Below are 24841 nucleotides of genomic sequence, written 5' to 3' on the forward strand. Positions count from 1 at the left end.
AGAAGTGGATGAGTGTTTAACTGAGATGCGGACTCTGGTTCCTACGGCTCCCCATGCTATCCTCAGAAACGTAGACCAGCCCCTGCTTGGGTAGGACACCCCAGTATGCAGAACCCGGCCCTGAATCCTCACAGCATGCAGCTGAGCAGGACAGGGGGAAGGGAGCCTGGTAATATTCTGCTTTTGTTAACACTTAGCTTTGTAAACACTGGTGTAGAAAGAAAAAAAAAAGGTAGCATTCTGTGACTGAGGAATATCTCAGAATTTATGATTCCTTTCTCACTAAACTCCTTATTTATTTCTTCCTATGCGCCCCCACGCCCCCATTCTGTTCCTTAACCAATGTGGAAGAGGGTTGAGCACTTAGAATAATGTAATGATACCGGCTGAGGTATTTATTGTTTTGTAGCCCTGGACAGCTAGCTAGTAGTTGCCAGGTAGCCTAAACTGGTCTAGAATCCAGTCCTCCTGCCCGGATTACAGGTGTGAATTACAATGCCCTGTTCATCTCACCCACCGTTTTTAATGGCCACATAGTACTCTATGATGAGTATGTAGCAGAAGAAGTTTGCCCAGGCACCATTACTATAGGATTTCATCAAGACATAGAGGAGTCAAATTCAGAGAAGCTGGGACACTTGCCTAAGGCCACACAGCTCAGTGATATCAGCCTGAGCTTATGTTTTGGTTTTAGGATTTAAAATTCAAATTTCTCTTTTTAGTTGTTTATTTTAAGGTAAACAGGGGTGTGGGGGTGGGTGGGCGGGGGTGGTGGGGGGGGGGGTGGGATTTAGAAGCACTATTCTGTAAAACCAATATGGCCCCAATCTCATCCCAGGAGGGAATCCTGAAAAGCCCTGCTCTTTTGATTTGCTTAGCTCAGTTCTGGTGAGCCTGGCAGCCTGTCCTTACTGGCTATGTGGCTTTAGGCTGCTTGACTTCCCTCTCTGGGCTCCAGTTTTTGGTTTTTTTTTTTTTTTTTTTTTTTTTTTTTTTTGTTGTTGTTGTTTGGTTTTGGGGTTTTTTGTTTGTTTGTTTCTTTTCTTTTTTTCAAATAAAAGCTTTGTTGGGCCATTGAGAGGATTAGATAGGGATCATCCCAATGTCTGGTCCCTACCCAGTGTTCAGCTGTGAGATTAGTACCTGTCATTCGTTGTAAGCATTTTTTTTTAAATATTCAGCTGCAAGAATATGAACAAGATTAAGAAAACGCAAGGCCTATTAGTATTGTGTACATCTAATGTTACTAATGACACACAGCACCTAATAATATTCCAGCCCGAACTTAGAAGAATTAACCCAGGCCAGCGGCTGTAAGATGGAAGTTGGCCCTTCTCCTCTTCAGGCTTGGAGGAGAGGCAGGTGCTGTCCCAATTATCTAAGGGTGAATCTGTCGTAGCCCCTGTTAGTTGTGCGGTGGAGCACCCCTCCTCCATCCAGCTCTCCGGCCCCGCCCCCACCAGCCGGAGCCAACCGGCCGCCCTTCCCCCCACCCGCGCCCGGCCTTTGACACTAATTGATACGGAGTTTCCCCCTCTAATCCTGTCTCTGCCTCCGGGCCTCGTTCCGAGGGCATCTGCTTGGTGAGGGGAGGAGGAGGCAGGGCCGACAGCCACCCTCCTGTCTGCCATCTGGTCCTGTCCCCTCCTAGCCCTCAGCGGCACCAAGAGAAATCTGTAATGAACCCGCGGGGTGGGGTGAGGCTGAGAGCCTGGTGGCCCTGTATGCACACACTGGGATGCACACACACACACACACACACACACACACACACACACACACACACACGCTCCCAGGTTGTAGACACAATCATTAGCAAAGCTTTTGTGCCTCACCCCAGGCCTAACAGCTGCTGCAAAGACACGGGAGTGAGACTCAAACCAGAGAAAAACTTCTAATTACCCGACCCAGCCTCAGCACCCTGGGCAGCGAGGAGACTGGGGGAGGTGGGTGGGTGGCAGGTAGTGGGCCAGAAGGAGGGTCTACAGGCTTGGAAGGGACCCGTGCGCAGACTGACTGGGGCGGGGCAGGGACTCCCAGGCTCCAGCCTCAAAAGAGCCAGACCTCTCAAAACCCCGGCAGAAGAAAGACCTGGAATTGGCAAAGTCCTTTTAATTCTCCGTGCATCCTGCTGCCTGGCCCAGCTACATTCACTGTCGGGTATGTCAACACTGCCTGTGAGCATCTGGGTCAAAAAAACAAAAAACAAAAAAACGAACAAACAAACAAACAAACAAAAGAGCCCTGGAACTTCACCTGGGCTCTGATTGGGCTGTCTCCCTTGCTTACCATGACACCTACCTCACCTCTCCAAGCCTCAGGATTCCTCTGGATAAAATGAGGGTAGTTAGGGATACCAGCTCTCAGGGGTGTTGAACTAGACGGGGTATCCCAGTGCAAAGGCACCCTGACTGCCTGCTGTGTACCTGTCTCTGTGGCACAGAGAAGACAGGATAGGATCCGTGGGTGCGGATGTAGACCCCAGGCTAAGGTGTGTGCAGGGCCCGGGTACCAGTTCTCACAAGCATCTTACCCAGGGTCCCCCTGTTTCCTTCTGGCATCTTTGCACCACTGAAAGCACTGTCTCTCATAATTCCAGGAATCTTAGTGTGGGGATGTGGTTGGGGGACACAACACGACGCAGGGGTGTGGTGGTGGGGGCACAGAGATGACTGACTGACAGATGAACTGAGTGTAGAGAAAGCCTCAAGCCTGTGCCTAGCACACAGTAGGTGCTCAGAAAATGCTTTCTGAGATGTGTTGCGTCTACCCCTTACAAATATCAAGAGGTCAAGGGTGAAAAGGACTGGCTCTCCCTGTTGAGCCCTTCAAAAGCAAAGGGTAACTTTGTCCTGCCAGGACCTTCCATATTTAACCCTCCAGACCGAATAAAACTAGGAGATGTGATACTGTCCCATTTTAAGTTTTGGAAGATGGTATTTCAGCATTTATAGGGAGTAAAAAAAAAAAAAAAAAAAAAAAAAAAAAAAACCACAAAACACTAAAGACTACCTTCTTTATGACCAGGCCTGAATGTCAATTCCAGTAGGAAGGAAGTGATAGCAATATGTTCCCCGGAGGCTGTGTTTGTTTTTAAGCCAAAATTGTGAACAGTCCCAAGTGCTGTTCCTTAAGAGAAGGGCTGAGTAAGCAGAAGAAAGGAAAGTGTGAGGACAAAGGTTGTCATTCAGGAGACCAAAAGTGTTCTGGCTATCTGGCAATAAGACTCACGAAAAGACATCATATTTGTTGTAGACACCTGTAGAAATTCTCTGGAGAGATAGCTTAGTGGTTAAGAGCACTTGCTGCTCTAGCAGAGGCTGGGGGTTGGGGTGGGGGGTTCAATTCCCAGCATGCACATGGGTGACTCTTGACTGCTTGTAACTCCAATTGCAGAGGATCCAATGCCCTCTTCTGGCTCCCATGGGCACATGCACACATGCAGTACACAGGCACGCACGCACGCATGCATGCACGCATGCGTGTGTGTGAACACACACATAAATAAATATAAGTCTTTGAAGAAAGAAGCCATCCCATAAAACATGCAGCAGGCTGCTGATGGCAGTACTGAATGAATTGTCTCTGTGAGTTACATATTAATGAGTTTTCTCTACTCACCAACTTTCTCACTGCATATATATACACATATTCTTTTTATTCTTTTTAAAAAGAAGAATAAATGAAGGACACATAAGTCAGAGCCCTCAGAAGCCTGGACACTGGGCTCAGGCCAGTCTCCCTCTGGAGGGCTGCCTAGGCCCTGCAGGATTCTTAGCTGTATCCTGCCTCTGCTCAGGAGGGTGCCATTAGCACCAACCTTCTCTGAGTTATATCAATCAAAATTCTCTCTAGGCCTTGCCAGGTATCCCTGGGGTTGCAAAACTCTCCAGCGTTGGTGACCACTGAGCTGGACATGCATTCCTGACTATGCTGGATGCATTGACCAGAAAAACCAAAGCGCTGACATTTTAAGTAAGGTCTTTAAGACAGTGTGTGCAAATAGGAAGATGGCTCAGTCACAGAAGTCTTGTTTCTTGGCCTCCCCTGGGGTTGGAAAGGGCAGGACTGGCAGAGTGGAAGGGGACCAGGGCTGGAGTCCGACAGTACTTGCTTGGAGCTTGCGTGCTCTGAACTCAGGCTTCTTGGGACATCTAGAGATGAGTACCCCTCACACAAGGGCATTGTCAGCTGTGTCCATCTTAGTGAACAGAGTTGAGGACTTTCCAAGGGGCACACACACAGCTTCTAGTCCCTGACGGGCAGCCTTAAGTGGACCCTTATCCCTTTCCTAGAAAAAATAAAAAAGATCAACGTGTGTATGTGTGTGTGTGTGTGTGTGTGTGTGTGTGTGTGTGTGTGTGTGTCTGTGTGTCTGTATAGATGGTCATGTACAGAATCCAGAAGAAGCCCTTGAGTCCTCTGGGGCTGGAGTTACATTCAGTTGTGATCTACCCAACTTGGATACTGGGAACTAACTGGGGTCTTCTGAAGGAGCAGCAAGTACTCTTGACGACTGACTGTCTCTCCAGTCTCCTTCCTCACCCATTCCGTCCTTCTAAGCCCTCACGTCCCACTTCCTAGGTTGGAATGATGGTTAGATTAAATTCATTGTGATTAAATGAGATATTAATACCTGCCCTGTTAGTGGATAAAGCAACAGCAAAGGGGCCTTCAGCAGCCATGTTCGTGAGATGCACATGAACCACGCTGTGGTGTCGCCAATAGGATACACGTGGGGGCCAGGGAAAGTCATTCATCTGCCCTTTAGGAAAACGGAGCCCACTCATTCATCCACAGCAAGTAGTTTTCCATTTGCTTGGCATGGTCACTTCCTCACCAGAGAGATGAGTCAGAGCTTTGCCTGCCGGAGCTCCCCACACTCCCCTGTAACCTGGCATCGGAGCTGGCACTTGCCCATACGTTTGTCTCATCAAGGTTCCCATGACGTAACTCCCAAGAGGATGCCCCTGTCATAGCAACATTCCAGGGAGACAGAGTTTTCTTAAGACACTTTTCTCCTGTGACATGCCCTCTCTCCACACTCCGACTTTCCCCAATTTGTAATGATTATAACGATCACAATTTTGTTTTTCTTATTCTTTGACTTGTCTGTCTCAGACTGCCAAGATCATTTTTGTTCCCTGGGGTGCCTGTCCTTTCTTTCCTGGTACCCCTGTTTGCAGTAGAATGATGGCCTTTCCTTGGTGGCCCGGGGTTCTTTGATAGCTCCCTGCAAAGTCCCTTGGTCCCTTTTCTGTGTGCGAGTGTGTTTGTATGTGTGTGGTGTATAAGCCCCTGTGCACACATGTGTGGAGGCCAGAGGAAGACCATGGGTGTGCTTCTCTGTCACTCTCCACATTATTCCCTTGAGACAGGGTCTCTCACTGAGGCTGGAGCCAGGCTGGTAGGCAGCAAGCCCCAGACATCCTTCTGTCTCCACCCCTGACAGTGCTGGGGTTTCATGGGTGCAGGCAGTCACAGCCAGATTTTAACTTGGATGTTGGGGATTCAAACTCAGGTCCTCACGCTTGCACAGCGAGTGCTCTCTCACACTGAGCCTTCTCCCCAGCCCTCCACTTCTTGTTCATAGCTTTTCATCTAAGCGTTTCTAGCTTTTTAGTCCCTGTTGATGATCCCTTCCCTGCTTCGAGATTTTCCTGTGTCCGAGAAATTCTGGAAATGAAAGGATGAGTTAATCAATGAACAACACAGCAGAAGGCATTGTTGACAGACAAGAGCAAGCAGAGGAGATGAAGACAGACACTAATATACACAGATATCAAAGGGAAAAAAAATCGATGAACATAACTAAAAACTCCAAGAAGTCTGGGATGCATTCAAAAGAGCAAACCAATGAATTCCCAGACTAGAAGGAGGGACTGAAATAAAAACAAAAGGGTGAAGTATTGGTTAAGTCGCTTTCAAATTTTACTGGAGACCTAGAAAAATTCACTCCCATTTAACTTTTAAGGAGGTCTCCAGAGAAAAGGCCAGGAGGTGCATCACATCCACCCATGGGGTAACACTGTCCACTCCCAGTGAGCACTGGGCCACAGGTGGGATTAGCAGAGAGAACCAAGGAAACCAGTCCAACAGCTTCAGATGCACCATCATGGTGTGAGAACGCCATGTTGCTTACTTTAAGTAACAGGCATGATTTCAGGGTGAAGTTACACTTTAGGGCCAGTTAACTTGCTTGCTTTTCTGTAGTATTTTGCCCTCCTGTAAATAGCATCCAGACAGCAATAGGGACAGCTGTGAGCATCATGTGGGTACTGGGAACCGAACCTGGGTCATCTGCAGGAGCAGCCAGTGCTTGTAACCTTCTGAGCCATCTTTTCTTTGCCTAATTCGTCTTTATTTAGTGATGAATGAAAACACACCCTTTTGAGTGTTTCTTTGGGTCATTTTGTCTTCTCTGGTGTCTTCCTCATGTCTTCCATTAGTTTAGGAGAACAGGATCAATCTTTTGATTTGTAAATTTGTATATTAAGGAAAGTATTCCTTTTGTGGTGTATTGCTTCAGACTTCTCACAGGTTGTTTCTGACACAGTGAATTTGTAATTGAGAGTGGATGGACTTCTCCTCATAAGTGTTTTGGAGCAGGGGACAGGAAGTGGGACCTGAGATCCCATCTCCCTCCCCACCCTCTCTCCCCTTCTGTCTCTGCACCAGGAATGACTAGTTGGAACAGATGGAGAGTGATGAGTCAGAGCAGGTATGAGGCTATAATTGCTCCTCCTGCTGGACCCAGGAGCAAAGGACAGGTATCACAGGACAGACAATGGGCTTCCAGGAGGACTGGGCTATTTCCAGATCTAAGCTGAACTTGGCAGTCTGCTCTCCTTCCCAAAATGTCACCCGGTGTTTTTAGAGTCAAGGCACAAGGTGGCATATGGCTTTCAGCCTTGCTAAAAATTTAAATTTAGGAGGCCAGAGGAAGGAAGGAAGAATGCATGAAGGAGGCAGAAGGGAGATCCTTGGGACTGTCCTGACACAGAAAGAAAGGACAGACCATCCCTTGGGCCACTGAAACCAGTGGAATGAACAATGTAGATAGATATACACAGTCCTTTGAGAGTCAAAATACCCTGCACCCCAATTATACCCCTTCTATCCTGGATCGAGCCTCCGACACACACCTAAATTCTGTTCAAGAAATTATTTAAATAAATGAACAACTGGATCATTGTCTGGGTTCATCTTTATTGAGACACCGATGCAGCTTTGAGGAATCAGAAGCAACCTAAGTGTCCAGCAGTGGGGGAGTCATGCACAGGACATGGTTGTTGTCATAAAATGTGGGACATCATGGGCAGCCAAACCGAATGAGGCTAAATCATAAGTGTGGACAGAGACAAGAGGACTAGATTCTGTTGAATGAAAATTGGCAGCCACAGGTAGATAGATACAGGTCAGATAAAATCCTCAGGACCACAAGATCATCATTTTATCTCCCCAACATATAATTCAATCATCCAAAGTCTCCCAATGACAAACAGCTTAAATTCCGTCTTCTCTGACTCCACAGCTTTGGAAATGGACAGAACTGACACCATTTCTCATCTGGGCTTAAAGGACATCCTGGCATCCCCACTCCTGTTGGCTGTGTTCTTCCCTATGGGGTGTGCTGCACACGGTGGCCAGATTAGTCCATGACATTGCTCTGCCCAGCACCTGCATAGCCCAAATGAAGTAAATGCTAAGATGCCAGCATTGCTGTGTAACGTGAATCTTAAAAGGCCAAAACCTAGAGCCAGATATCGGGGTGAAAGTTGAAAGATCAGAGAAGCAGAGCAAGCCAGCCACAAGTTCTTACCTCTATGAAATCCTCAGCCGAGAGAGAGAGAGAGAGAGAGAGAGAGAGAGAGAGAGAGAGAGATCGTGTTTCCTCACACCTTATATACCTTTTTCTGCCCTGCCATCATACTTCCTAGGATTCAAGCCATGTGTGCTTCCCAAGCAAAGGCATGAGATCTCAAGTGCTGAGATTAAAGGTGTGTGGCACCATGCCTGGCTCTGTTCCCATTGTGGCCTCAAACTCACAGAGATCCAGATGGATCTCTGTTTCCCAAGTGATTGGATTAAGGGTATGTGCCATCACTGTCTGGCCCCTATGTCTAATCTAGTGGCTGGCTCTGTCTGCTGATTCCCAGGTAAGTTTTATTGGGGTGCACAATATATCACCACATTGCTGCCATCTCCTCTTCCTTCTCCCCAAACTCATTACGTGCCATCTTTATCCCAGATCTAGAGTCTTTACCCTTCACCCTGGACTTTCCTTCCTTTGTGTTTGTAGACAGCTGGGTCCACTATGCTTTTAGACCAAGAGAAATGTCACCTCCTCAGAGAGGCCTTCTCTGATGACCCACCCCTAACTGAGCCATTGAGCTCCACCCAGAACCCCTGCATGGGATGTTATTCGTGCATAGAGTGGCTGCAGATATCATGTAAGTGAAAATGTGGTCATCTTGGAGGAAATGAGACCATCATACAATGTGACTGAGACCCTTAGGAGAAGAGTAGAGACACAAACACAGAGGGAAACTGGCCCCACGGGAACATGGGGAGGAGGATGGAGGGTGTACCGCAAGCAAGCCGAGGACTGTTAGAGCCAGTAGAGTCTGGATAAGGCAGGGAAAAATGCTCCACTGGAGGCTCAGTGCTGGACAAACACAGAAGCTAATATGGTGCCTGAGTTTGCACAAGAAATAGTTGGTTGTGGGTCAACCAGCAAGGGCATAGGGGAGTTTCACTCACGTCTCTCTTCCAGTCCTGAGTAGCCGGCAGTAAAGGCTGGTTGTTGATTGGTTGATTGGTTGTAGGTGCAAGTCATGAGAGTCCACCCCACTCCACGCCACCACCCAGCCCCTCAAGACAGCCCAGGTAGAACTCGAAGACACTTAGACCTTGGGAGTTTTCAGTGCTTCCGGCAACTGTCATAGGTGCCATGACTTCTGTCTACGTCCGTCAGGGAGAAGATTCCACTCACATCCTTTGGGTCCCAGGGATGTTTAGATCCGCCAGGAACTCAAGGTCATTACAGGGCAGGTCCCAGGCTTCTGCGCCTGAGTCCTGAAAACTCACCTTGCAATGGTTTGGGGGAACAGAGAAACCCCGTTTTGTGTCTCAGTTTTACTGTGAATACCATGATTTCAGACTTCTGGCCTGAGAATTGAGGAAATAGATATCCCTTGTTTTTTTTGTTTGTTTGTTTGTTTTGTTTTGTTTAGAAAGATCTAAACAGGGCCTCATGTAGCCTCAGACTCATTGCTTAGCCCAGGCTGGCTTTGAACTCCTGATCCTTCTGGCTCTGCCTTCCTCCAGAGTGCTGGAAGTGCAGGAACAGGCCACCACACCTGGCTGAACATTCGCTCTTTAAGCAAAAACAGAATCATCAGTCCCTTTTCCCAGGAGTAGCTCAGCTCTCTAACCGAGAATTATGGCAACAAGGCAACTTTAGATGTTTTATTTTTCTCAGGAGACTCATGCCTAAATTTATGGTTCAATGCTCGTAAAGACAGAAACACATATGCCTGTGGACACTTGTCCTGTTTCCCCTCTCTCATTTCAGCCACTGTCATTTTTTTCTCAATTCTCTTTTTAGCTTTTAATTTATATTTTTATCATCTACTTAATTTCTGAAAATTCAAGAGCATAAAATTAAGTCCCCTACTCCCCTGTCACATGATGGAAGTGTTTGAGAAAGTGCCAGGTGACACAATACAAATAGGTAAACTGAGACTGAATCCAGGCCGGCTAATCATTGGCTATATGACCTTGATTAAGTAATTTTATACCTCTGTACCTCAGTCTTCCCATCCACAAAATGGGACCTATCCCACAGGTTGTCCATAAGCATTCAAGAGATAATATTTGTAAATACTATGTGATGATGTAGACATGGCAACCAATAGGATCCTTGTTAAATTAATAGCCAAATATCTTCAAGGACCAAAAAAAAAAAAAATTCTCTGACGATGGGAGCTATGTCATTAAATAACCTCGAGATTAGTACATTCATCTCCTGTGATTGACAAATGGTGTAGCTGTCTGTCTGTACCACCAGTTTTTGGTCCCTCAGCCCTCCTCCCCGACTCTCAAAAGGTCTAGTACAGTGAGCCACTGTGTGTCACTCCCCTGCCTCTGTACTTCCATTTCCCCACAGATTAGAGGCTCCACTCTGTCCCAACTATACTCGTGGATAATGTCCTCATGGATCATGGCCTGAATTCTAGTCTGTGCCACTCAGGGGTTTCATGGTCTTGGGTAGGTTACCTAAGCCGTTGGAACCCCAGTGTCCTCACTACTAACACGGAGGGAAGATAACTTAGAAGTTCTGCATATTAAGAGAAACAATATCAATAAAAGATGCAACACAGTGTGGGGACATACTATGGGCTCAAAACCTCACAGCCAGTACAGTTATGAAGAAGAGAAAAGAAGAGGAGAGAGAGAGAGAGAGAGAGACAGAGAGAGAGAGAGAGAGACAGAGAGAGAGAGAGAGAGACAGAGAGACAGAGAGAGAGAGAGAGAGAGACAGAGAGAGAGACAGAGACAGAGAGACAGAGAGAGAGACAGACAGACAGACAGACAGACAGAGAATTTTCTAAGACTCAGGAGCATAAACCGGAATGAATGGGTTTCATTGCACATGCTGGGACCATGAGCTTAAGCAAAGAGTCCCATGATATTCTAACAGCAATAGGAAGGATTTCTCTGCCCACTTTGCATTGCCATAAGTGGGAAATCTCACATGCAGGATTTACATACAGGGGTTATGAAGATCCCACCGTGAGCTTTCTGTGGTTGGTGTGTCTGTGACCACAAGACCCAGCAGACACACCGTAAAGTAGAGTGACTTCAGCTCACAACTTCAGAAGTCTGGGAGGTTCATGATTGCTTGGCCCATACTGTTGAGCAGAACACCCCACAGTTCACATCACATTAGACAGGAAGCAGGAAATAAGACAGGAAGTGGGCAGGGATAACATACCCCACAGTGATGATGTGCTTCCTGAAGCTAGCCTCCACCTATCAAAGTTTCCAGAACTTTCCCAGTAGCTCCAGTATCTGGGGACCAGGCAGCTAAACCGTGAGCCTGTGGGAGGACATTTCAGGACCTTCAAGCCATAGCAGCTGATTTGTGAGGATCTCCAACCTAGTCGACGAAGCTGAAGTAAAAAGTTGGACTAGGGAACATTCTAGAACCCATCTGTTTCCATTTAAGTCCCCAATCTTCCACCACCTTCCAGAGCTTTCCCCCACAGCCAGAAGAATGAATCTCCCAGTTCCACTTTCACATCCACTACAGGGAGGATCTGATTGGCAAAGGTAGTGTGTAAATCAATTTGACATAAATCAAATCCTAATTTAAATGCTCTAGGGTCCAGCTACTTAAATATTTAATGGAGGCTTAAAAAAAATAAAAGCTGAGTGCAAAAGCCTGCATGTGACATGAGCGATTAAGTCCTAAGCAAAGACACGTTGACCATCCCTGAGCTGAAATAATGAATGTTCTGAAGGTTGATGTGGGTGGAGTGGGGGAGGCTGCCTGCTCACCTGAACTTCTTCTCTCCTTTCCAGGAGTCAGAATGAGCAAAACCAGAAACCTAAGTAGGATCCTGAAGTCCTGGGATTTGAATTGCTCTCCCTCCAGCTTTTCCCCTCCGCCCACCCACCTCAGCTGCATCTGTTGTAATTTTTGGCACTCAGCTGAAAACCTCAAATAACAGTGGCTTCTAGTCTTCCCTGTCAGTATCTCCCTTCCACCCCCTACCGCCTCCAAATAACACGCGTTCCTCCTTACTTCACCCTTCCTGAGACCTGTTTTCTCTGCTGGTGAACACTTGGCCTCTTTCTTCCTGGAGTGAGGCTGTTTCACCAAGTTAAGAAACCTCTTCTCTGCCAGGCATCCATTTTCTGGTTATTTTACTGGAGCAGTATGGCTGGGTAGTTATTGGTCATTTCAACATTAGAATGGGGGGGGCAGTAAAGGCAAAAGGACAAATCAACTGATATTTAGATTTCAGGTGTGTGACTTTTCCCCCCGGGGTGATGAGAACAAAAGTCTATTCACAGCAGCAAGGGTACCAATGACAAAAGATAGAAGTTATTCCATCCAAGCTGAGCTTAGGAAACCAGTGAGTTTATTGGGGTGGCTTATTGGAAGTATAGCATGGGGAGTGTGGGCAAGGAAGGAGTCGCTTACAGGAGCATGGGTGAACCAAAAGCAGCTGAATTCCTGAAGCAGCCCACATTCAGGCAGTGGGACAACTCACAAAAGCTGCATCCGTGGAGTTCTCTGGCTGAGAGGAGACTGGGCTGGCCAGAAAGTCTCCTGTCCCCAACAATTGTTGCCTCTTACCTAACTCTGAGGCTGGGGCCTTGTGAATCTGTTTTCAAAGAGTTTCCTGAAACTTATGGCTTTTGTGTACTTCCTGAGCCTTGTAAGTTGTGTTTCCTTTCTGAGTCATAATGGTCTACCCTTCTGGGAAGAATGTTTCAATTCAAAGGAAATAGATAGGCAATCGTAGGGAAGTCTGGGGCCTAAAAGGCTATATCAGTAAATGGTCTTCAATCCTTACAGAAAATGGAGATTTGGGGGGGGGGAGCTGGAAAACCTGACTGTTTCCCAGGGGAAGAAAATGTGTAATCTTCACAGTGCTGTGGTGTGAGTTAGGAAAAAGTCCTTGCTCTGGAGACACAGCTTGGTAAATGGAGGCTCCATGATCATGGTGGGAACATGTGAGGAGGCCTGTTCACTGTCTTAGTGAAAAAGCAGATCGAGAGAGTGTGCACGTACAAGTGCACATGTGAGAGAGAGAAAGAGAGAGAGAGAGAGAGAGAGAGAGAGAGAGAGAGAGAGAGAGAGAGAGAGACATGGGGGCTGGGGGAGGGACTGCCCTTAATGGACATGCCCCCAATGACTTAACTTCCTCCCATTGGATCCCATTTCCTTAAGATTCCACCACCTCCTCCCAATGCCTCCTCAGTCTCAGGACCAAGGCTTTGATAAACAAACACTCCAGATCCAAATGCCGCAGCTGCCACTCTAGTGCAGGCTAGGCCTTGTAAGGTTGAGAGCAGTGTCCCTGCATGAGCTCTCACAAGGTTCCCTTTCCTTAATTGGTTTCCACATTCTCTTCATGTCCATGATGGGACTCCAGAGCCCAGAGTAGGGAAGTGACATTCTCAAAGGTTTCACCGTGAGTCACTCAGCTGGACTGAGAGTCTTGCCTCTCCAACTGGATTCTATCACCACACCCTACTGACACAGACACCCCCCACTGAACTCCTGAGTAAATAGCCCATGGTTTATGTTCAGTCTACTCAGAGGTAATGGGACCAGGGTGGTAGATAAAAATCTGGTGTCCACATTATCTAAGTTAAATCCTCCTTAAAGATGTTTACACTGGCCGGGCGGTGGTGGCGCACGCCTTTAATCCCAGCACTCGGGGGAGGCAGAGCCAGGCGGATCTCTGTGAGTTCGAGGCCAGCCTGGTCTACTAAGTGAGTTCCAGGAAAGGCGCAAAGCTACACAGAGAAACCCTGTCTCAGGGGGAAAGAAAAAGCTTGCACTGATGTGTTGGTAAACCCAGTGGTCCCAGGCAGGCAAGAGAAGTTCCTTTTATCAGTCTTGTCTGCCTTGAATGATCTATTTTCCACAGTGCCAAGAGCAAAACCATGAAAAGGTGGAGAGTCCTGATGGAGGGGGTGAGACAGGAGCCTTGGGGCATTGAAAAGGTGTAACTGGAGGGGGCAGGGTGTCCTGAAGAGGATCATTCAGTTGTGTTAAAAGACAGCCCTGGTGTGAAAGCATAAATGAATCTCCCAGGGTAGATGAGATTTCTCTAGGTGACAATTGCAAGTGGAACTGGGAAAGGTTTTATATCAAAAGCACAGGATGGAAAGAGCTGGGGAAATAAAGAGGGTTTTATGTGGGATGCAAGGATGAGGAAGGGCTTGAAAAAGGGCAGGGGTGGCTGTTTTCCAAACAGACATGGTTCTATTGAGTGTGTGGAAAGGGGGCATGCTGATTTGCTTATAGTGAGCACTCTAGGTGCAATGGAAAAGTCATTCTGAGAGACAGCAAGGAAAGGCTGGTGGGCTCTGATGGTCATCTAGTGACTTTGGCCTATGACTGAGCCCTCCTCCTGAGCCTTGGTTTCTTCATCTGTAACACAAAAATAAGTAGCGTACCTTTGCATGCAGCAGTGGCAGAGCCTATGGAAAGTGTTGAATCAAAACAAACAAAAACTCCCACAAAAGTACCTGCCGCACAGTCCCACCTATAGCCATCCCCCCAAAGGCAAAATTCACCTAGAAATCAGAAAAACATCAGAGAAAGGAGCAAGAGAATGAAGAGGAGGAGTGTACAGGGGATGCACGGCACTTCCAGGTGTTGGGAATATTCTGTTTCTCTTTTCTTTCCTCCCCCTCTTCTCTGACTCTTTCTCTGTGCTAAAGTATGTGTACACATGTACCCGTATGCTCACGTGTGCCCATGTTCACATTTGTGTGCAGGTGTGTACAGGTGCATGAGAAGGGCAGTCATCAACTTTGGGTTTCTTTATCCAGGTACTGTCTGCCTTGTTAGATTGAGGCAGGACCTCTCATCAAATCTGGAATCCCCAAGTAGGTTAGGCTACCTGGATAATGAGTCCCAGGGTTTCTCCTGTCTCCAGTCCCTACTGCTGGGATTACAAGAAGAGATCACCATTAGTTTTTGTTTTTGTTTTTGTTTTTTTTAACACAGAATCTGGGGATCAAACTCAGGTCCTCATGCTTGTATGCCAAGCCCTTCACCAACTGAGCCATCTCCACTGTGTGGCTCCCTCTGTTTCTCAATCAAGTGGAAGTATATTAAGTTCCTGGGCATCTCCTGTAAGAATGCCACTGTTTGTGTGAATTTTCATTTTAGAAAGTAAAAGCAGTCCTGTGCTCTCAGTGTTACATCATAGGTAACTTCCAGCTTAGAGGAAATGGAATCTGGAGGCAACTGACTGCCTACACCCAAGGAGGAAAGTAGAAAAAAGGATCAGGGAGAAGAGAAACTACACGAAGACATCATATAGGGGAGTATGTGCCTGATTCAGGGCTGGATTTGGAGAACCTGGTCTTGTGGGACAGCTGGGGTCACCTGGACAGACTAGAGCTTTCCAAGGACAAAGGCTCAAAGTGTGTGTACATCTGTGCCTGGCCACATGCCCAATTATTTCCCTGTGACCAGAGCACATGCTGAGAAAATTCCATCTTCAGAACTGTAAGAATTCCACCCATGTTCCATTCCACCAGGGAATCCTGGTGTCTGAATAGAAGTTAGAAGAAAAGGATGTGTCTGTGACTTTGTCAAAGGGCAGGTATGTTGATTTTTTTTCCCCTTCCCCCATTCAACCCTCTGGTGAAGATTTGATGCTTTTTTTTCTTTTATTCACCTGGGAAATCTTACTCAAAGCCCACTCTGCTCCAAGCAATGCTCTAGACTCAACGCCCACAATTCCAAGTGGTGGTTTAATCCAACAGAAAGTCTGCACAGGCCTCCCTTCATAGAGACATAATCCCCCAAGTAGTGGTAGGCATGTGAATAGACAAGCTGTCAACCTACTGGATGCATTAGTTAAATGACCTACCTGATTGCCAGGAAGAAAGCTTTGCTGGACTCAGATATCACTCGATATGAAGCTGTTGTTAGATGTGGACTTTCCCATTTTGTTAGGGTGGCTGTAAACTTTATGAAATGTTAACACAAACATCTCTAACTCCGGTCCAGATAACCCAGGCCTGTTACAATGTTTTTGGCTGCAATTTCCAGAAAAGACAATGGAGAATGGCATAAGAGTAAGTGATGTGTGTACTCCCACTTACAAGAAAGAGGTCCTGAGGGGCAGTTAGCTAATTCAGCAACTTAAGTGGAGCTCTGATGCTGAAGATGCTGGTACTGTGTCTCCTCACTGATTCAAAAGGGCTGTGACATCTATTGCCGTTGCATGAAGAGGCAATGGGACTACATAGCCTTCATTGTGCTCAGTTTTGAAATGTGCCCTTCCTGGAAGCATCCAAGGGTTGTACAATATGTTTGCGGTTGAGCCAATCAACTGATATTGAGAGTGGACTTTGCATGATCAATCAAGATTTACTACCTGGGATGGGGGAAGGCCTAATTTCTGATGACACATACTACCTTCAATATAAATACCCAAAGACAAGCGGGATTCTGGCTAGTGACTCCTTGCTACTCTTGCAAAGTGCAGCGTCTGCAGGGTGAACCATGATGTGTCAATCTCCATGACATAGTAGAGCTCACAGGCCCAGTCCCAGGTCACAAAATACAGAGTGGTCTGATTGGTTTTGTAGAAGTCCAGACTGTAGGAATCACTTAGCACTGGGATGTGGTTGTCTCTATTCATCACTCCCAGACCAGTCTTCCACTGAAGGGAGAATTATGGAAGCCAAGAACCCAAAAGGCACACTCACTTCTCGATGATATCTCGAGTCATCTGACTAAAGGCCATGATGTTCTCCCTATGGCAGCCAAGAGGCTCTGGGCTCTCAAAAGCAGCTGGTGTGATCTGATCAATATGTAAATCATATCCTGTCACAGAGATGCTTGATTCTTCCAACGTTTTCTAATAGTTCCTAGAAGAAAAAAACAGCCAAGGCCTCTTGCTCTCCATGTCCTGAAGGATCCCCGCCCTCCAGCCTCCACTTCAACTGATGCCATTTTCCTTTTGTTTCTCTTGTTTCTACTCCAATGGGCCCTTTCCTCACTGTCCCAGACCCCAACAGATAACATATGCTCATAAATATTTGCTGAATGGGTAAATATTGTTCCATAGTCAATGTCTTACCCTCCCCACATTCTAATTAACTCGTACTCATGTTTCTTCCTTTTAATCCCTTCTCATCTTGCAAACGAGCCCCTCTCTATAATCCTCTCTCACAGATCTCTTGACTTTTCTGTGCAGTACTTATCACTGTTGTCCTGATTTATTTATGCGATTATTTGTTTCATGCCTATTTTCCCCACCTATTAGCGAATTTCAAGGGGACCATTCATCTTCCTGTCTCATCCACTGTAGGCGCTATATTGTCTGTGTCTAAACACAGCATCTGGCCTACTGTGGACCTCAAAAGTAGTATCTGAAGCTCTCAAGAGGAGGTGATTTTTTTTCCCTAGCATCCTTCAGCCTGTTGAAGACACACGAGGGCCAGGTCTCAGCTCTGCTGTTTCTAGCTCCAAGTCTTTCTCCAGGGTCCTCCTAACCTAAGATCATTGCTGGAGCATCATAACCTCTGCACAGTTACCAAAGATGTCCTTTCCAGTTAGCTGACGCAGTCTCATGGCAGAGAACTCTGGATGGGATGTAGGCTGGGTTTGTGTAACTGCCAACTTCACTCACGGCTCCTCCTAAGCCCTCTGTGTTTCCCTCTACTCCAAACACCTCTTATATGTCCTGGCCAACACCCCTCTTAACAGACCACTTGTCAGCTTTGATCTTTTAATCCCGGATTCACCAAAGCATGATTGACACACTTTTAAACTGAACATCCCTGGGGCTGAGACCAGCTCTTCTCTAAACCCAGGGACAGACATGCTGGAAAGGTCTCTATGCTCAATTGTGGGACTTGGGGAGCTTTTTCAATCCCTCTGCATCCAAACTAAGTCAATGTCAGGGGTGGGTACCAGCATGTCTTTCAGGGGTCTGTTGGGGATTTTCTGGATCCCTGCAGCCACGTGCTGATGACAAAGAAGAAGGGACCATCAATACATATGCGTTTAATGTATGTTGGGCCCTATTCTGGGTAGCAGGCAAGTGGGGGCAATGTGGGGATATGATCTGCATGACAAAGAGCTCACATTCTGTGCTAAAACACTAAAGCCAAAACTTGCAACAGACCAATGAGCTTTGTTGTGAGCCTGGAAGTATAGTCTGGGCTCCAGTACAGAGATATGTTATCCTGGGGTATGTGAGCATGTGTGTGTGTGTGTGTGTGTGTGTGTTTGTGTGTGTGTGTGTGTGTGTGTTGTACAGATGCATATGTATATGAGAGATGGAAAATAAAGAGTCTGTGGAGATGGCACTTACACTGAGACTTCATTGGAGTGGGGAGTGGTGCTCGGGCACCAATGAGGCATGTGCAAATATCATCAAGTGAGGGAACACTGTCTGCTCTCAGGGTAGTTGGAGCTTTGAGTGTGAGAAGTAAGAGGTGGGACATGAGGCTACACAGATAGGCAGAGTCCAGATCACAGATCAGGGAAGACTGGTATTTCCAGACATGGATGCCAACACAGGAAGGAAGTAAAGCAATGTACTAATTAATAACAGGGGTGTGTTCTCAAAAAAGGAACTTCTACATTTCTGAAAATATCATAAGATGCGTTTGTACAAATCTCGATGCTGTAGGCCAAATGATGGATGCATTCTTTTTCCCTTACTAATTATTTTTTAAATATTTATCTATTTATTATGTGTACAGTGCTCTATCTGCATGTACCCCAGCAGACCAGAAGAAGGCAACAGATCTCATTACAGATTGTTGCGAGCCACCATATGGATGCTGGGAATTGAACTCAGGACCTCTGGAAGAATAAGCAGTGCTCTTAACCACTGAGCCATCTCTCCAGCACCCTCATTAATTATTAATTAACTAATTGATTGATTTAGTGTAGATAGAGTGTGAGCATGCTGCCCAAACTGGTCTTGAGCTTCTGGACTCAATGCTCACCCTATCACAGTTTCTAGAATTATGGAGTTAAAGGTGCACAGTTCTGTGCCCAGCATTGATTTTTTTCTTATTTTTTAAAAAGATGTATGTTATTTGATGTGTGTGTGTGTGTGTGTGTGTGAGAGAGAGAGAGAGAGAGACAGAGAGACAGAGAGACAGAGAGAGAGAGACAGAGAGAGAGACAGAGAGAGAGAGAGAGAGAGAGAGAGAGACAGAGAGAGAGAGAGAGAGAGAGAGAGAGAATATGTATGTCTGCTATGTATGTGAAGTTCTCAGAGAGGCCTGAAGAAGTCATAGATCCCTGGAACTGGAGTTCCAGGCTGCTCTGAGCTGATCAGGGCACCAGAAATTGAACTGGGAACCTCTGCAAGAGCAACCTGCTCTCTTAACCTCTGAGCTATCTCCAGCCCCCATAATTTGTTATTTTTTTTAAAAAATGAAATCTTTTTGTAGTCCTGGCGATCAAACCCAGGGCTGGGCTGCTCCTCCACCATTGAGCTCCACTGCAACTGCTAATATGATCTTATGAATTCAGAGAAACAGGAGATGTGGGAGGTACCTCCAGGTGTGGCACAGCATGAGGACCCGAAGTTCAGGTTCCCAGCACTCACATAAAAGACATGTGCACCTATATTCTTGGAGGAGCATTCCTAGAGCTTGTTGAAGAGGCAGTCCAGCCAATCAGTGAGTGAGTTCCAAGTTCACTCAGAGACCCTGTCTCAAAGTAAGCAAATAAATAAGTAAATAAACAAATTTTAAAAATGGAGAAAAATTACAGAAGAAACCCAGTGCTAACTTCTGGTCTCTACATTCATTCTCCCCAGGCATGCACACCCACAAACATATAGCACACATATTTACAAAAATAAGAAAGAAAAAAGATTAGGTGTAAAGATGCAGTTCCACTGTGCAGTGTGTCAGAGGTTCAGCTGAGGTGGGTTCTGGGGGAGTCAACCATCCAAGAGCCACTATCCGAGAGCAGCATGTGGTCTTGTCTTGGTATCCAGTTGCCCAGCCACTGGCTGGAAGCAACCTGTGGCAAGTTTGACCTTCTGCAAGGTCAGGGTTCAGTATTGAAAGGCTTCTGATCCATTAATTGCTCCTTGTGGTTGTAGTTCTGAGAGATGCTCTCTGATACCCACCACCTCTTGGTCTAATTTAACTCTATGGAGAATGAGAGGCCACAGAAGGTTTGAAAACAATTTATGGTATAAAATGATCATTCTGTTGGCTGTGGAGGAGATGGGTAGAAATGGATCAATAATAAAACTTTAAAAAGGCTTTGTGGGCAGGAAACTAGGTGGAGATTCAGGAAAGAAAACGTTGGACTAGGCTTGGAAGGTTAGAGGGTCATACGGAGGGATGGATACATTGCAGGTATATGAAGGAAGTTGGTGGCAGAACATGAGAACTGAGAGAAATGACTCAAAAAGAGAAGAGAAAGAAAGAAAGAGAGAGAGAGAGAGAGAGAGAGAGAGAGAGAGGGAGGGGAGGGAGGGAGGGAGGAAGGAAAGAAGGAAGGAAGGTAGACATGTTTAGAAAATTATCTCATTTAATTACAACAGTGACCCTGTCTATTTGGTTCTGAATAGTGGCATTGTATGTTGCATTCACACCAAAGAGAACAATTCGATTAAATTAACCTTGGTAATCCTGGGCTCATATCTGAAGGGTCTTGAAACAAGGAGAAATGGGTTGAATAGATTTTCCCCAAGGAGATATTAGATTATCTGTTTTTTCCCTGGGCATCCTTGTATCTCTGTTTGAGTCTTGGAACCACCTGCCAACTTGTAATTATGAGAGGACCAGCCTTAAGGCACAGGCTTCCCACCATGGATGGGAGAGTAAGAAGACAGAAAGAACTTGGGCTCTGATTGACAGTGCCAAGCCATTGTATAAAGCAGAAATAAAACCAGTCTGACCATGGAATTCCTTAAAATTTAAATCACACATCTTTTTAAAGATCTGCATTATGTGCATATGTGTGTATACATGCATATGGAGGGCAGAGTTGACATTGACTACCTTCTTCAATTGCTTTCCACCTTGTAATTAAAGGCAGAGTCTCTTGCTACACTTGAAGCTCACTGATACAGAGAGACTAGCTGGCCATCAAGCCCCAGAGATCCTCCTTGTCTCCACCTCTCCATCTCTGGGATTACAAGAATGCACCACTGCACTTTGTTTTTTAACAGGAGTTCAGGAGGGTCAAACCCAGGTCCTCATGCTTGTGAAGCAATGTTTTACCCCAACAGATTTATTACTTGCACCAACTTGAGTTTTGATTTTCCATTTATAGACTTGTCCAGGGTAGCATTCCTGTTTCATTGATAAAGCATTGGAGTCTTAAAGTCACAGGACTTGTGGATGGCAGAGTAAGGATAATCCCAGATCATTCTGTAAGACCACTGCCCTCAACTCATGGCAATTCACTTCTTGATACTAACACAAGTTATCTGATGGTGATGAAGCTAGAAATCTTAATGTATAGGGTACTGAGAGCCAACTCTACAAGTGACAATTGTGCCTTAGCTATAAGTATGGAACAATGTGAATCACCATGATCGGTTGATCAGGGTGATGGAGAAATGGCGCAGCAAGAGCACTTGCTATGGTTGGGGCTTTGGCAGAAAACCTGGGGTCAGTTCTTAGCACTCAAAACTCACAAGCACCTGCAACTCTGTCTCCAGGCGACCTGGCATCCTTTTCTGGCATCCATAGGTACATCCTTCATGTGCACAGATCCACACGTAGACAGACTAATATAAATCTTAAAATGTGCTCTGTCAACCCTACTTTCCAAATGTTTAGGCCATAACGGAGGTGAAATGAACACACACAGAAACTCCAAGGATGGATAGTTTGGGAGTGGGGGCACTCTCTGTTCATCAGATGGTAGGTTAAATATTCCTCAGGTCTTGTCCTCTTACCGCATGCTGTGGAATGGTTATTGCTCCTACTGCCATCTCCATCTTACAGACAAGGAGGCACACAGAGGACCTTATGGTTTACATAAACTTTGGGGCAAGGTTATCCTGACTCCTTAGTCTGTACTGTACTTTATAACTACTGCACTATACTGCATTCCTCAAGAGATTGATGGATGCAGAACAGCACCATACTTAGTACTGTATATAGTTACAGGTAAAAATAACAGATCCCCACCCACCTTTGTGTGTGTGTGTGTGTGTGTGTGTGTGTTTACAGGAGAGGTCAATATTTGGTATCTTCCTTAATTGTTCTCCACCTTATTTTTTTGAGGCAGAATCTTTCACTGAACCTGGAGCTCATTGATTTGGCTAGACTGGTTGGCCCCTGAGCTCCAGGGATCTACCATCTCCACCTCCATGGTGATGGAATTGCAGGTGAGCACTAGTGCCTGGCATTCATACGTGAGTGCTGGGACTGAACTCAGGTCATCATGATTGCATGGGAAGAGCTTGCCTGACTGAGCCATCATCTCCCCAGTACTAATACTATCAGTGAAACAGCATGCCCAGGCTCTTTACTTGAGTTGTTCCTCCCGTTTTAGTAGTTTTCAGACTTGACCATGAACTGGAAGCCCCCTAAAGCACTGACTAAGACACTTCTTTCTGTGCCTCCAGGGATCCTCAGTGGGGGCCAGGGTTTACATTGCTATCAAGCCTTGAGGTGATAGCAGATGTTTGGAGGGCCTGCTTTAAGAACACTGCGTTGGAATAACTGCAGTGGCAAGGGGCCCCATGTGTCCATTTGACAGATGTAGAAGTGTGGTTAGCGTGCATAGTGGGTCTCCGAGAATAAACCACTTTCTCAGGGGTGACACATGTTAAGGGAAGGAGCCATTAAGGGAAACACATCTGAGCTGGCCATCCCAACTATTTTGGTTAGGGTTCTGTTACTGTGATAAATACCATGACCAAAGGCAACTTAAGTAGTAAGGATCCCCTTATCTTGTAGCTCCAAGTCCACCATCAAGGGAAGTCGAGGCAGAAACCTAGAGGCAGGAACTGAATTACAGGCCATGGAGAAACATTACTTTTCTTATATAACCCATGACTACCAGCCCAGAGTGTCACTGCCTACAGTATTTTGGGCCTTCTCCATCAATCACTACTTAAGAAAATGCCCCACAGACACGCCCAGAGGCCAGTGTTGTGAAGGCAATTCTTCCATTGAGGTTTCCTCTTCCTGGTGGCTCTAGTTTGTAACAAGTCGCCTGAACTAGCCAGCACACCAGACTACAGGCCTGCAGATGTCCTTGCCAGGGGATCAGAACATTATCCCCAAATGCAGAGATGATGGACAGGCTACATCCTCTCACAAAAGGAGAGACACATCAGCGTGCTTTCTCTCACAAGCAAGAGATAAGGAGTGTGGCTTGGAGATGCTCCCACTGGAGCACGCTCCCTTATTCCCTTTCTAATTTCCTTAATCAAAGAAAAGGACAAGGACACTGATTTCTCCTTTGTCACCGAGTAGAAAATGGCATTATTCTAAGAGTGATGGAAAGCTGTGACAAGGTTGAGCCTCAGGGAAGCAGGTGATGAAGACATGAAGACGTAAGTGTGGTGGGCACGCATTTCAAAACCCTTGTGCAGAGGAGAGAAGGATCATTCTGGGCGGTTGTCAAGATTACAAGTTATGGGGGCTGGAGAGATGGCTTAGTAACCAAGAGCGCTTGTTGTATATGCAGAGGACCCAAGTTCAGTTCCTAGCACCCAATGTAGGGTGTCTCACAACTGTCTGTCACTCTAGGTCCCTGAGATTTTAAACCTTCTTCTGGCATCTGCAGGTAATGGCACATATGCACAGAAACACACACACACACACACACACACACACACACACGCACACACACACACACTTAAAAATAGTAAAAATAGATTTTTTTAAAGGTTACAAGTTGGCTCAACAGTTAAAAGTGCTAAAAGCTTGCCAACCATCCTTCCTATTTCCTGTTAACCAGTCAACCAACTCAACAATTACCTCACAGGAACCTATTTGTTGCCAAAGGTTCACAGGTGTTTAGTGAATCAACCAAACAACTGGGTTAACCTCGTGTTATTACAGCTTGGGCTTAACAGTGAGACTGAATGTATTTAAAGGGCTTTCTGGGTGCAAGAAAATATGGAGCATCTCTAGCTAGCACATCTACACCTTCCCTTTCCCCTGTGGTTACAGCATATGCCTTGATTGTAATGACACCAGCTGAGTATGCCAACATCCTGTCACTCAGCATCCTTCCTCCTCGGGGTGTGGGAATCTTGGATTAAAGACAGGCATGACATGACAGGATCACAGTAAGCAGACTGCAGGATGGTAGGCACTCATCCTGATGCAGGGGAATGCACTTCACCATGAGGACAACCTTCCAGCTAATGGTCTATCCCTCAGGGTATTTTTGAGGTCTGAGGGGAAAAAAATATTCATCAACCATTCTCAAGGTGGAGATCATTTTGGCTTTCTAATAGGGTCATTTAACCCAGTAACAGATGAAATAGAGCTGCGACAGAAGGGCAGAGGTAACAACTACACCAGGAGAGAAAAAACAGTGATTTTTCCACATGCTTTCAGAACACACATTTTCCTCGGAATCCCCTCGACATCCCCAGCATCATGAAATGTCAGGAACCAAGGGATTTGGAGAGAGCAGCTCAAAGAAACAGGTCTTTGCCACAAATGAGAAGAGCTTGTCCACACAGGAGGGCGAGAGATTTCCAGATGGCAGAGAGCTAATCCTAACAAAGCTGCAGAAAGGGTCTAAATGCACACTGTCCGTGGTTCTGAAAGCCTGGGGACTCAGGAAGTCACGTTTGTGAGAAACAAAGTCTGGGTGTTCTAAGCAAGTTTAGTGTGGGCGAAGCAATGCATCCTGTTGCCGGCTTGTGCTAATTAACCTGGCTTTCTGGTTTCTGCTACTGTCCCCTCCACCAATAATAACAACAATGTAATCTGACATGGAAAAGTACAGAATAAAGTAAAGTCACCCCAGTCCATAATCTTAATATAAACATTATCAATAATTTTTTTTTGAATCAAGGTCTTACTATGTTGCTCTGGCTGACTCAGAATTCCATATGTAGATCAGTCTGTTGCTGGGATTTGAAAGTGTGAGCCATCATAA

The 24841-nt window shown here is 46.1% G+C and overlaps 1 protein-coding gene across 1 annotated transcript in view; it reads left to right on the forward strand.

Moving 5' to 3' along the window:
• Positions 1-24841, forward strand: part of Srrm4 (serine/arginine repetitive matrix 4) — a 156832-nt gene that overhangs the window by 23156 nt on the left and 108835 nt on the right. The gene's annotated exons all lie outside the window — the stretch shown is intronic.

This window comes from Onychomys torridus, chromosome 22, assembly GCF_903995425.1.
Source record: "Onychomys torridus chromosome 22, mOncTor1.1, whole genome shotgun sequence".
Classification (NCBI taxonomy): Eukaryota; Metazoa; Chordata; class Mammalia; order Rodentia; family Cricetidae; genus Onychomys; species Onychomys torridus.